Source organism: Coenobita brevimanus, chromosome 23, assembly GCF_032717465.1.
Source record: "Coenobita brevimanus isolate Jiangsu-jjx chromosome 23, ASM3271746v2, whole genome shotgun sequence".
Classification (NCBI taxonomy): Eukaryota; Metazoa; Arthropoda; class Malacostraca; order Decapoda; family Coenobitidae; genus Coenobita; species Coenobita brevimanus.
The window spans coordinates 59,860,675-59,872,832 of NC_136976.1; positions in this window are offsets into that span (position 1 = coordinate 59,860,675).

Consider the following 12,158-nt stretch of genomic DNA (forward strand, 5'->3'; position numbering starts at 1 on the left):
CTTAGCTATTTGTTATGCATATTTCTCAGTATCCTTCTAGACGTGCTTATGTAAACTGTCAATATTTAATCTATACAGTCAGCATGCGAGAGAATGTTAAGATGTAATATGCAAAGTAAATCGTTACGGAGGAGGTGTTGCGAAGTCTTCTCAGGCATTAAGAATATGGTGTTCATATAGATATGACAGACTTCCATACCTTCCTACAAACTTACCATCAGTTCCTGCCGTAAGCAAGAACTGTTTTTGAAGAAAAAAAATTGGTACATGGAAAGATTCTACGGCAGTCTACGCTCTTCTTTCCTTGTCCTCCCAACAAGAATACATATTATTAACGGCAGATGTTTGATCTGGAGCTAGTTTCACAATCAGCGTTCTGGAGCCATATTCATGAACTTTCTTTAGCTTAAGCTGTGGATGATATTGATTGCCTGTAACTTTATCTTTATTCATGAAAATACCAAACACTTCCCAACCAAACAGAAGTGCAAAACATTACCAAACGATAGTATTCCTGACAAATATATAATGTTATGGAAATTTGTTTGTCCTAAGAATTAGCTAACCTCGTTTATGATCACGGCACCAGACTTGTACGATCTGAGTCTGATACTTTCTTTGTTCTTCCTAAATAAATAAATAAATAAATAGGTTACAACAAGAGACAGCGTTTTTTTTCATGTGCCTCAGCTAGTGTTTTACTTGTCCCATGCACTAATTATCTTGACTACAGTTGGGAATACATCTTGATTTTGCTTGTGAATCTCGGCCATAATAAATAAGACATTAATTATCTTTCTTGTAGGAAGGGAAACGTTGTTATGGCACTTCATTCTCATACTTATTCGTTCCTTTATTTGTTTGTATATCAGTCTCCACCCTTCTGCCTATCTACCTGTCTGTCTATTTTGTCAAGTCTTTTTGTCCCTATGTCTATCAATTAGTATCTCTTTGTCTATCTGCCTCTCTTTGTCTATTTATCCGCATATATCAGTCTATCGATCTGTCTGCGGTACCTGTCAATTAGTCTACCAGTGAGTATGTATTCCCGACGCCACATGCTAATATTAGGGATTGCCTGGACATAGGACACCACGGCATATACTTGCCAACAATATTATGTCATCTCTCTGTCACGTACAGGTGGGCGTCAGTGTTGCAATACTAACACTCACTGCCAGGCAAGAGAGAGAGAGAGAGAGAGAGAGAGAGAGAGAGAGACTGACTTCCTTTGCCCCCACAACAAACAGGACTGGCAAGCACACCACTGAATGAATAACAATTGCTGTTGTTGATAGTGTTGTTGTTGTTGTTGTTGCTGTTGTCGTTGTCGTTGTTGTTGGCGTTTTTGTTGTTGTTACCGTCATCGTTGTTGTTGTTAATGTTTTTGTGACTAGAGATACTTGTTTACAGGTGGTGACAGACTGAGCTGTAATCAAGGTCATAAGCTTTCTCTCTCTCTCTCTCTCTCTCTCTCTCTCTCTCTCTCTCTCTCTCTCTCTCTCTCTCTCTCTCTCTCTCTCTCTCTCTCTCTCTCTCTCTCTCTCTCTCCAGTCCATTTCCCTTACCTACCATACCCCATTCCCCTGCCTGTCGTCCCCATTGACCACCTACTTCCTGTGTTGTGACGAGAAAGAGAGAGAGAGAGAGAGAGAGAATGTGTGTGTGTGTGTGTGTGTGTGTGTGTGTGTGTGTGTGTGTGTGTGTGTTGGGATATTGATGTAGTTTTCATTTGTGTCGCATAAGCATTTTTGAGAGTATGGGCGTTTTCATTATTATCATACGTGTTTTTAGTCACCCTCTAAAAACTGTACCAAGAATCCCTCAGTTTGATATTGGCATTCCTCTTTTCCACAGTCTTATATACGTTTACCCACTCCACTTCTGTGTCAGCCATTCCTTTGTGTTTCTCCATCTTTTCTCTCCCTTTTATCTTCTCCCTTCCTTTCCCTTCTCTTTTCCTTTCTCAGCCTTCATTCCTTTTCTCACCTCTCTTTTTCTCTTCCCTTCCATCCCTATAACCAACTTCCCCTATCCATGGTTGCCTTTCCTTCATCGCCTTTTTATTTTCCCTATCCTTTCCCTCCCCCAGTCCTTCCCTTACCCCATCCATCCCATGCTTTCATTACCTCTTCCATACTTTCTTTTCTCCCATCTCTTCCTCTCTTCCCGTCCTCCATCTCTTCCTCCACTACTTCTGCACCTTCAATTCCAGTTCATCTCCTTTTATCCCTTACTTTCTCTTTTCAGCTTTTCTCTTCATCTCTTCCATTACCCTCATTCCAAACCCATCCACCCCTTCCTTCCCATCCTATCTTCTTTTTGTTCCCTCCTCTCTCTTCCCTTCTCTCCACTTCCATTTCCTCCATTTCCTTTCCCTCGACTCCTGTTCTCTCCACTTCCCTTCTTTCTCATATGTGCCAGCCAGCTCCACACCCTCCTCGTTCGGACCCTAAACTTAAAATATTCCTGCATGACAGTCTTATTAAAATTCCCTGGATCGGCCTTACCACTAATGACAGGGTTGTAGTGGTAATGGCAGGGAAAGTAAAGGTTTTCAAGCAAATGTGTAGAGTTGCGGCCAATATTTCATCCCTACCCCAGCCCCGCTCTGAGCACTCAGATTTGGATGTGTTTTGGTCACTGCATGGTCACTACCTGGAAAAAAGAAACTTTGATCTCGCTTTCAATAAGATTTTTATCCTGCCCTCAGTTCCAGTAGTCTCCATCAGCAGGGAGAAACTACTGAAATTGAATGCGCAGTCACTGCCAATAATTCCTTTTACCCTACCTCGAAATTGTCAAAACCTAACAAGATCTTGGTCAGTTGTTCATTTACTGTCTCAAAACTGCCCAGGTGTAGTAAATTTTCGTGAATAGTTCAATTACTCTTGCTTGAAGTGAAAGCAAATCCTGGCCTTGGTAATTTTTTTTTATATACTCCCCTCAGAGTCAAAACCGAATGAGGTCTTGGCCAGTAATATCTTTAAGCTCGAAACTGCCTTAGAACTTCAGCACATAATGGAATATTGATTAACATTTACTTTACACTATCTTGAAGCCCTAAATGAACCCGGAATCACTTTGGTTTTTGTTCAGGTGTGGTGAAGAGGCAGCGACTGAGTCACTTCCGAGCCTGGTAACTGGGTAGGTAAGAATGAACTTTTGGCTTTCTGGTACTCATGCACCTGAAAACCAACACTTTATCCGTCATCAGTTGAGCAACCTTGTCATCAGCGACAGGGTTGGTCCAGGGAATTTTAATAAGGCTTTGAAATGTAGGAATACGTGGAATACTAGACCAGAGAGAGAGAGAGAGAGAGAGAGAGAAAGAGTGCCGGGGGAGGGGGGCGGTGTGAGAAAGACATTGGGAAAGAGAGGGGAAAGAAACAATTTTTACTGGTACAGTTGAGAGAGGATGAAAGTAGAGGCGTAGAGAAAGGAGGCGAAGGAAATAAGAGAAAAATGATAGGATGCATGGAAAAAAAATTGGAAAAATGAAGAGAAGAAAAAGGGAGATAGCAGGAGAGAGAAAGGGCAAAAGAAGGGGCCGAAGGAATGGGAGAAAAATGAAGAGCAGAAAAGGGGAGATGGCAGGAGACATAAAGGATAGATGAATGGGGTGAAGGAACGGGAGAAAAGTAAGAAGAAATGAGAGGAAAAGGGAGTACGGGATTGGAGAAGGGAAGGGGTGGGAGGAGAAAGAAAAGGTAAGAAGGAGAGGAAAAGAGCGTAATATACACACGATAAAGGGGAGATGGAGGAGGGAAAGGAAGGGAAGCATAGGGGTAACAGAGGGTTAGGGAAGAGAAGGGAGGAAAGAAAGGGGAGGAAAGGAAAGGGGAGTCAGGGAAGAATAATCAAAGAGTATCAGTGGTGGAAAAAGTGAAAAGTTGGCATAAAAGCAGAATGGGTAAGAGAGAAAAAGAAACGTGAAATTATATATATAATGTCGATACAGTATATGGCACCTTTAGGCGTTTCCGAATGTGTACTTCGGTGTTATATATATACGTACACACAGCAAAAAAAAACTATCGTTACAGGGGGGTCCGATGTGTTTCATACTGAACAACCTGGCTGTCTCGCTAAGGTTGGTAAGCCTGACAGTGGGTGAGTTGCCAAATAGGACGAGGTAGAAATATGCATGGGAGAAGCAATGGATATAGCTTATAATAAATATGCAACAAACACACGCAGGGATACCAATGGAGGAGGCTGTTATCAAAAACCTTCATTCGTGTGTCATATTATATCGCGCAGAAGGTGTAACGATAGTTTTTTTGTTGTGTATACATTATATATATATATATATATATATATATATATATATATATATATATATATATATATATACAGTATATATATATTGACAGTTCAAGCTTGTCTCTCACAAAAGTTTTACTCCAGTACATTGAGGGGATTCCGTTATAATTAGGTCCCAGTGCACACACACACACACACACACACACACACACACACACACACACACGCACGCGCGCGCGCAGGTGGTTTTTTTTTTTTTTTTTTTTCTGTCTGTCTGTCTGTCTCTCTCTCTCTCTCTCTCTCTCTCTCTCTCTCTCTCTCCACAACACAGGAAGGCGATTGTCAGAGGGGACGTGGGGGGGGGGGAATTATAGTTGGAAGTGAGGGATGGAGGATTCGCATGAGTGGAGAGATGAGGATGGATGATGGAAAGAAGAGAGGAATTAGGAGAAGAAGGAGTAAATGAAAAAAAAAAAACGGAAAAAAGTTCAGGAGAGAGAGAGAGAGAGAGAATGAGCCTGTCGGCCTTATGCTTAAAGCAAAATCAGAGCCTTTCCTAAGCCAGTTATATCAACACGGTATGCTTAAAGTTAAAATAGGGTAAGATTTCCCTCCATTAGTAGTTGATCCAAATCTTTTAAAGGAAAGCATGGTATGGCTTTCGCAAACCCTATAATTATTTATTCGTGACAAGCCCTGTATCTGCAGAAAACATAGAATAATGTAGATGATTTATATAACAAATCTTTTAACATGCTGAAAATGCAAAGCACGTAAACAGTGCAACTGAATTGTTTGTTATTAAAATTAGAGGCTGGTACCTTAAAGAATATTTTATCAAGGGCAAGCTTGGGCCATGACCTGCGCTAGTGGTAACATCTGGTGAGGCGGTCTTTTTTTTTTTTTTTTTTTTTTTAAGTAGGAAATGAAATGCTTATTGTTGCAAAAGTACAGTATATAGACAACGTAATATGTTGTCCATAGACCCACCACCTTTTGTTGTATATTATACAACCAAAGGAGGTGGTGGGTCTTGCCATAGAGTTACATAGTCAGTGGTCATAACGTGCACAAAGCATACCACAAAAGGACGTGATCCTCAAAATGACATGTTAAAACCAGTTTCGTACATTATCTGTGTGAGAACTGAATATCGGACCTTCACTCAGTGTTGTAAGTAATAATAATTATACATGCTAATGTCTCGTATAATACGAGAAAGTTAAGTTTCTTAGCGCATAGGTCAAACTATGATGCGTCGTGACAGCATCAGATCTTAGCGTTTCAGTCACAGGCATTGCAAACTTTATTTGTCCCTTTTTTTTCTTTAAAAAAAAACAATGCTTACAAGCAGCATCCTATTCATCTCTAGTAACTCCAGCGCTAGCTTTCATATTTACAACATAAGTTGTGATTGAAAGGCTTATTATTGTAAAAATATATAAAGTCTATCTATAAAGTACATATATAGAAATTAATACTGATATATGAATAGCTCTCGGGAAATGGTTTTGTTTTGTTGTGACGGACATCATATTGACGAAGAATAGTCACGGTGACTCTCACTTGAGTCTGTTTAAATCATTTCCAACATAACAACTGTTCCTCAAACAGGTAGGAATGGTCAAGCAGGGCTACCAAGCGCCCACTTTCCCTTAATGGTCTCTTAACACACCAAATATCAACTCCAGATTAACTTCAAAGACCTGCGGCATTATGCATCAGCTGATGCAACAGCTGACATATTAGATCAGCTTAAAATTTCAAGCTGAGCAACTTTTTATTTCATAAGTCGCTAAAATGCCTTCTTATAGCCGAAATTAAAAATCACCAAATATCAACGGATGCGTCAGCTGACGCAACATTTGACATGTTAAATCAACTCATATTTTCAAGTTGCGCAACATTGTGTTTCCTAAGAAAATCGCTCAGAGCTCTCCAAGAGCAGATATTCCAAGTTTCCTTGATGGAAGAAAAAAAAAAAAAAAAAAAGTCCCACAGGTGTACTACTAATAGACCTGTCGGCTTCGCCGGAGATAAAAAATGAGGGTTTGCCTGTGCCTTCCTTAGTACGTAAACTAGGGATCAGGACAGGGACTCTCCATTTGTGTGTAAGCATACGGCCGTGTGGCAGCTTCAGTCTGTCCAGCTTCTCTAAGCGTCTGTGCATATTCAACAACAAAACAACAACAGCAACAACAAAACGTCGCGTTTCTCATTCAGTTGTGCGCCTGTTAGTTGTGCTTGTTGCCTGGCGTAGTGTGTTGATTCTCTCTCTCTCTCTCTCTCTCACTCCTCTTTCCCCGCTCCTCTCCCTTCTCCTCCTGTCCCATGCCCTCTCCTCCCCTTCATTCCCCATCCCCTTCCCTTCCCTCGAGTCCTCCCCCTCCCCCTCCCTCTCATCGAGTAACTTCCTGTGTGATGCCGCAGATGATGTCATGTGCTGTTTACTTTTTAACGGCAGATTTATTTCTCTTGTAATTATGACTTCAAAGCTTTAGTTGATCTTATACAGTCGCCCCTAGAAGTGATGGCAGAGTTTCAGATTGCTTCGGTCACTCTGCACTGATATACGTTCAATGAAAACTTAGTGAATATATGGTAAAACTTATACCTCCATTACGTCATATATAATAAAATATATATTATATCACGCTAAGAATTATGTAAAATGAATAACATGAGGGAGTGATATATTAGAAGTTAACACTCGGATATACGTCCCCTGATTTGAACGAATGTGTAATGTATTACTCCGCGCACGGAGCGCAGCGTAACCCCCTTTCCTGACGTATTTGCTTCCCAGGATAATACAGAATGCTCTAGTTTCGAAGACCAGTTAAGGAAAACTCTTGTGATTGCAATACACCACCTTATTTTGAATTGCTGTGGTGATGATACAGCAACAACAAGGATGCCGCAACAATGAAGTTTATCTTAGTAATTGATACACTACCTGCAGCAACACCAAGGCCATTGTGCCTTTATTCCTTGTCTTCCCCTCGTTTATAGCAACTTTATTCCTAACTGATGCAAAATTATTTTAAGCTGTAAGATATGAGGTTTTACTCTTTTCTCATACACTAGGCAATGAAGAAGACGAAAGCATGAGCTTATACTCCTGCAATGCAAAAGCACATACTTTGTGCTCTATCTAATAGTCTCTAGTATCTTAAAATAAACTTCTGTATCCTGCTTAACTGAAAATGCTGATCTGAAAGGTTTGAACTCAGTGGCCTGTTTATGAACATTTGCATATTACTTCTCTTGCCAATTGTTTAGACACTGAGGATACTAGCCTACAATGACACAAGTTTGTCATTATCCAAGGAACTCCGACTCTCGGCAAATTTTCGAGGTTGTCCTTATTTTTCATTCATTGATAGTCCTTTGGGTTAATTAAAACTTCAAGAGAATTTTCTTAATGAATAACTGGCCAAATGCAGTGTAATAACTGCATGTCTTTGAGTAAGAGTTTGTTTCCTTCCGTGCATGTTAACCGAACCATTTAAAATAGCCTACTAACTTACGCCGCATTCCCGCTTTCTGTCGTCATCCATGGAGACAACAAAAACGGAAACAAATGACTTTAAATTATTCTTTAGTATTGTAACGGGAAATACTTTATTAATAATAATGACCAGTTATAATTGATTACTAAAGCGCATTTCTTTTTAGTCTTACGCTACTAAGAAATTATGATGTTAGCATATGAGATATGAACACCGCAATTTATTCCTGACTGTCCCTGAGCGATAGTTCTGACATTTCAATTTGTTCCGTTTAGGATTTCCTCTTATCGTGACTAACGAACTGATTCCCACAATTTTGAAATATTACGGTACTTTTGCATTTACTTATTGTTTTTTGTAACAATTTTACATAATGTGTTTCTCCTTGTAAAGATTTGAGGAAAAGTATGTATATTATTGCTGACCGAAAACTTCTGGATACTCTGCCGTCACTTCTTGGGCCGATTGTACATCTTTCGTAAACTGAAGAATATTCAGTTTGTAACAGGGGTATCATAATTAACACTTACGTAGCTAAAATCTCCCTTTAGTTGAATAGAATCATCTGACGGTAATGAGAATGACATAAAGATGATATCGTTATAGTGAAGCAATTAATAGATAAGTTTCTAACCTCTGCACCATGCAAGGTATGGCCTATGCTAAATACAATCGCCTGTCGGTATCTAGAACTAAATTTATAAAAGGACATAACTACACCGAAGGGATTCGTGGAAATAGTTTCTAACCCCTGCTACCAGAAGTCTCCTCGAGCTGAATACAGTCATCTGGCGGTGGCTAGAATTACAGACGTCATCGCACTAAAGGAATTAATTGCGACATAAGAACCACGTTATTTTCTTACGCCCACCTGCGCGACGGGGGATGGGCGTGAGTCAGCCCTTTTGTATATTATTCTTACTACCTTGACACGATTTTGTTCATATTAGGATAGCGCCCTAGTGGTGAAAAGGTAAATACAGGCCACATCTAACCCCCTCGAATTCGAGGTATCTTTCTTAAGCTGCATAAATTCGTCCGGAGACAGCAAGAATTAGACATACAATGGTGTCGTCGTAGAAAAGGGGTTAAATGATGTACCGCAACTTCCAGAATACCTAGAATGAACTTTACTGGCTTTCACCTAACCTACTCAGCACGGTGACTCTTCTTGCTATCGACTTTTTTTTTTCTCCCCAGTGGAGTGGTATGCTAGCTGTCAGAGGAGTAAAACTCCCCCGATTTAACTTTTAGCTTTTATGGTGGCATGTAAGCATTTTATTTCTCTTATAACCAGATGATTTTGCTCAGCTGAACAGAGTCATACGTGTCAGGGATGAGACTCGTAAACAAACTTACAGTGAGTTCCCAATACTAAGACTTACATTTACAGGAAGAACAAAACACAGATGATTCTTCACCCACCTCCTTCGGGCCTTTCTCGCAAACACATTTGTGACCTACGATAAAATTCCTCTCGTTTTGTAATTTGTTTTCGCAAGAAGAACAAAAAAGATGGGGAGATTCTGCATTCTTCTTTTCTTTGTCCTTCCAACAAAACGCGGGGATATCGAGTCTTTTTTTTGGGGTGCGGGGCAATAAAATATATGCTACCTCCACTCACCGATGACGTATTTTTCATTTCGTACCGTACTCGTTATCTCTGGATAATTTTACTCACCTATCGAGAGACTGTTCTTATTCAAGAGGTTAGATACAGCCTTCACTATGCCTTTAATATACAAGAGATCTTTCCTGAGTATAATATAATTGTTCGAGGTAATAATAAATCATTTTAATAGGTCACCAGAATGAATGATTTAATCCTTTCTCTAAGATCGTTACCACTTCAGTTTGACTAATATATATTCATTATAAATGCTGTATACTAACAATATTATTCACGAGAAGGTAGACGTTTTCAGATAGACGGATCTTTTTCTAGACTGTACAGACGATTAATAAATTACCTTGCACTGTCCCCGAGAAATAGGCCCTGAAGCCTTTGCCCAGAGTCGGACACGTAAAAAAAAAAAAAAAAAAAAAAAAAAAAAAGTGGAGTTTGGTGGAATCTTGAATGATTTGTATAGCTTGTATTGGCCACCAAAATTAAAAGTACTTGAATGTGCATAATATTATGATAATGCTGACTAGGAAATGTCAAACATGCGATATGTGATACCCTTGTGCGGAAAAAGGGGTCTTCCAATGTAAAGTGGCATCATCAGGTAATGTGGAAGTCATCATCTGTGGCTCCAGATTATTATTATTAATGATAAAGTTTACATAATCATCTATTCATTAGCCATAATAATTGAAAAACACGTTTTCGGCATGAACGAGTTAAGCGTTTTATCCAGGTTGACACAAGATCATTTATTTCAGCTGAGAGGAATTCGTGTTTCAGAGGACTGAATGTCAGGTCGATTATGAAAAGAAGACTACGCTACAATTGGTTAATAATTTTGCCTGAATGATTTTTTTTTTCTTTTGTCACCAACAAATTATTAACCTTACGCCATATGAATGGCGAAGCTTCTCGTTTTCGTCAGTATTTTCTTTTTCTATGCACTTTTTCTTTTTCGATCTTGATAATATTACACATAAAGTTATCCTAGGGTAACCCAAGTCCTTGTGCCAATATAAATAACCTTGACCTATTTTTGCAGGTGATATACTCATTTTTATTTTAAAAATTGCATATTTGAAATTAAAATATCTCAGAAACTAATCGAGATACAGCTGTTTGGTTAAAAATCCTATGATAGAAATATTTGCAAAATAATTTTGGCTTAAGAGTTTGCCATGTAGCCTAGTGGAAAGTAGCAAAGTCAAATCTGCTCAGTTTTTTCGTTGCAACACGTTTTTTAGAGAAAACCACAAAAGCTTTAAACCTGTAACCCTCCAGATATATAGCTATTGTTCCTCTTATGATCTGCAAGGAATTTGGTTACAGTTAAATGTACAGTTAGCCTGTTAAAATTGTGGAAATATCTATGTTGTGTTCATATGAAGCTTTTAGGCAGTGAACACAAAAGCAGTATTTGCATTACGACAAAGACAATCAGTACCATAAATAGTTATTTCCTTATTGTGGCTACACAGTAAGTAAGTTGAGAACTAGTTCATAGTTATTTACTTATGATTCCTATTAAAATATGGTAAAAATGTATTCCACTTCATTCAGTATTACTGATTATTCATGAAACTATGGTTTGGATGCATCTGCAGGGCCGGTGAAAACTAGGAGGAATGTTTGATGTAGCAACTCCTGAGAATATTTTCTAAATTTTCATCAGTAACCAAAGATATGTGAATGGCTTTGATAAACTATCGGTGCGAAAAGCTGTTCACACACACACACACACACACACACACACACACATATATATATATATATATATATATATATATATATTAATATTTTTGGTATTGTTAAGAAAGTAATCTAAGCACCGATTCAGTGGCAAATTCACCGAACGTCGTCATAAATATGTTTATGATAGTTCAAAGTACTAAATCCGGTACGTCAGTATCAAAAATATTCCATCACTCAAGTTTCATTTTCGTTAGAAGCGAAAATTCATTTAGTTATCTCAGGGTTGGGCTGGCCGCACTGAAAGTGTACCCAGCCTCCAGGTTGCCCATGTCTGATATAAAACAAGTATACAATACTATGAATGAGATTATGGAGAGTGAAAGATACAAAATATCAGAGCAGATATGGTGAAGCAAGATCATGAATGAGTAATATATTCAAACAGGCATATTATAAATGAGAGAAGTATATTATTGTAATAAGTATACAGAATAGCAAGAACTATTTCCTGTGGTCTACCATTGACGTGCATGTCCCGAAAAAAATAATTCTAAGGAAAGAATTACTGGGAATTGTTTTTAGCTGTTGGTGATGAATACAAACATTCAGGCTCTTATGACACACAAGCAGCCGAACAAAATCGACTGGCGTGGCTGAAACAGAATACTATAGAGTTTTACGGGTGGGTTAATGACACTACGGTCCTGATATCTCACTCTCAGCAGAATATAATCTTTTGGGGTTAGCAGCAATAGAATACGAGAAAAGGCACGGCCATGAAAGGCGTTGTGACATCGATTTCTTTTTCTTTTCTTTTCCTTCCAATCTTTTATTCTCTTTCCCTCCCTCTCCTGCTTAGTCCAACCAGTTTAGTCGAGACTTTTGAAACTAGAAAAGGTACATTAGAATAATTAGTAACTCATAACCTATGATGAATCTCTTCCAATGGCAAATTGAATTACTTGAAATACAAAACTGCGACATCATCGTGAAGGTGATGATGTGAGGGTGATGTGATGTTTTCTTTGAGCTTTATTGCGCTTGCATCCCCAGTGTCGAGA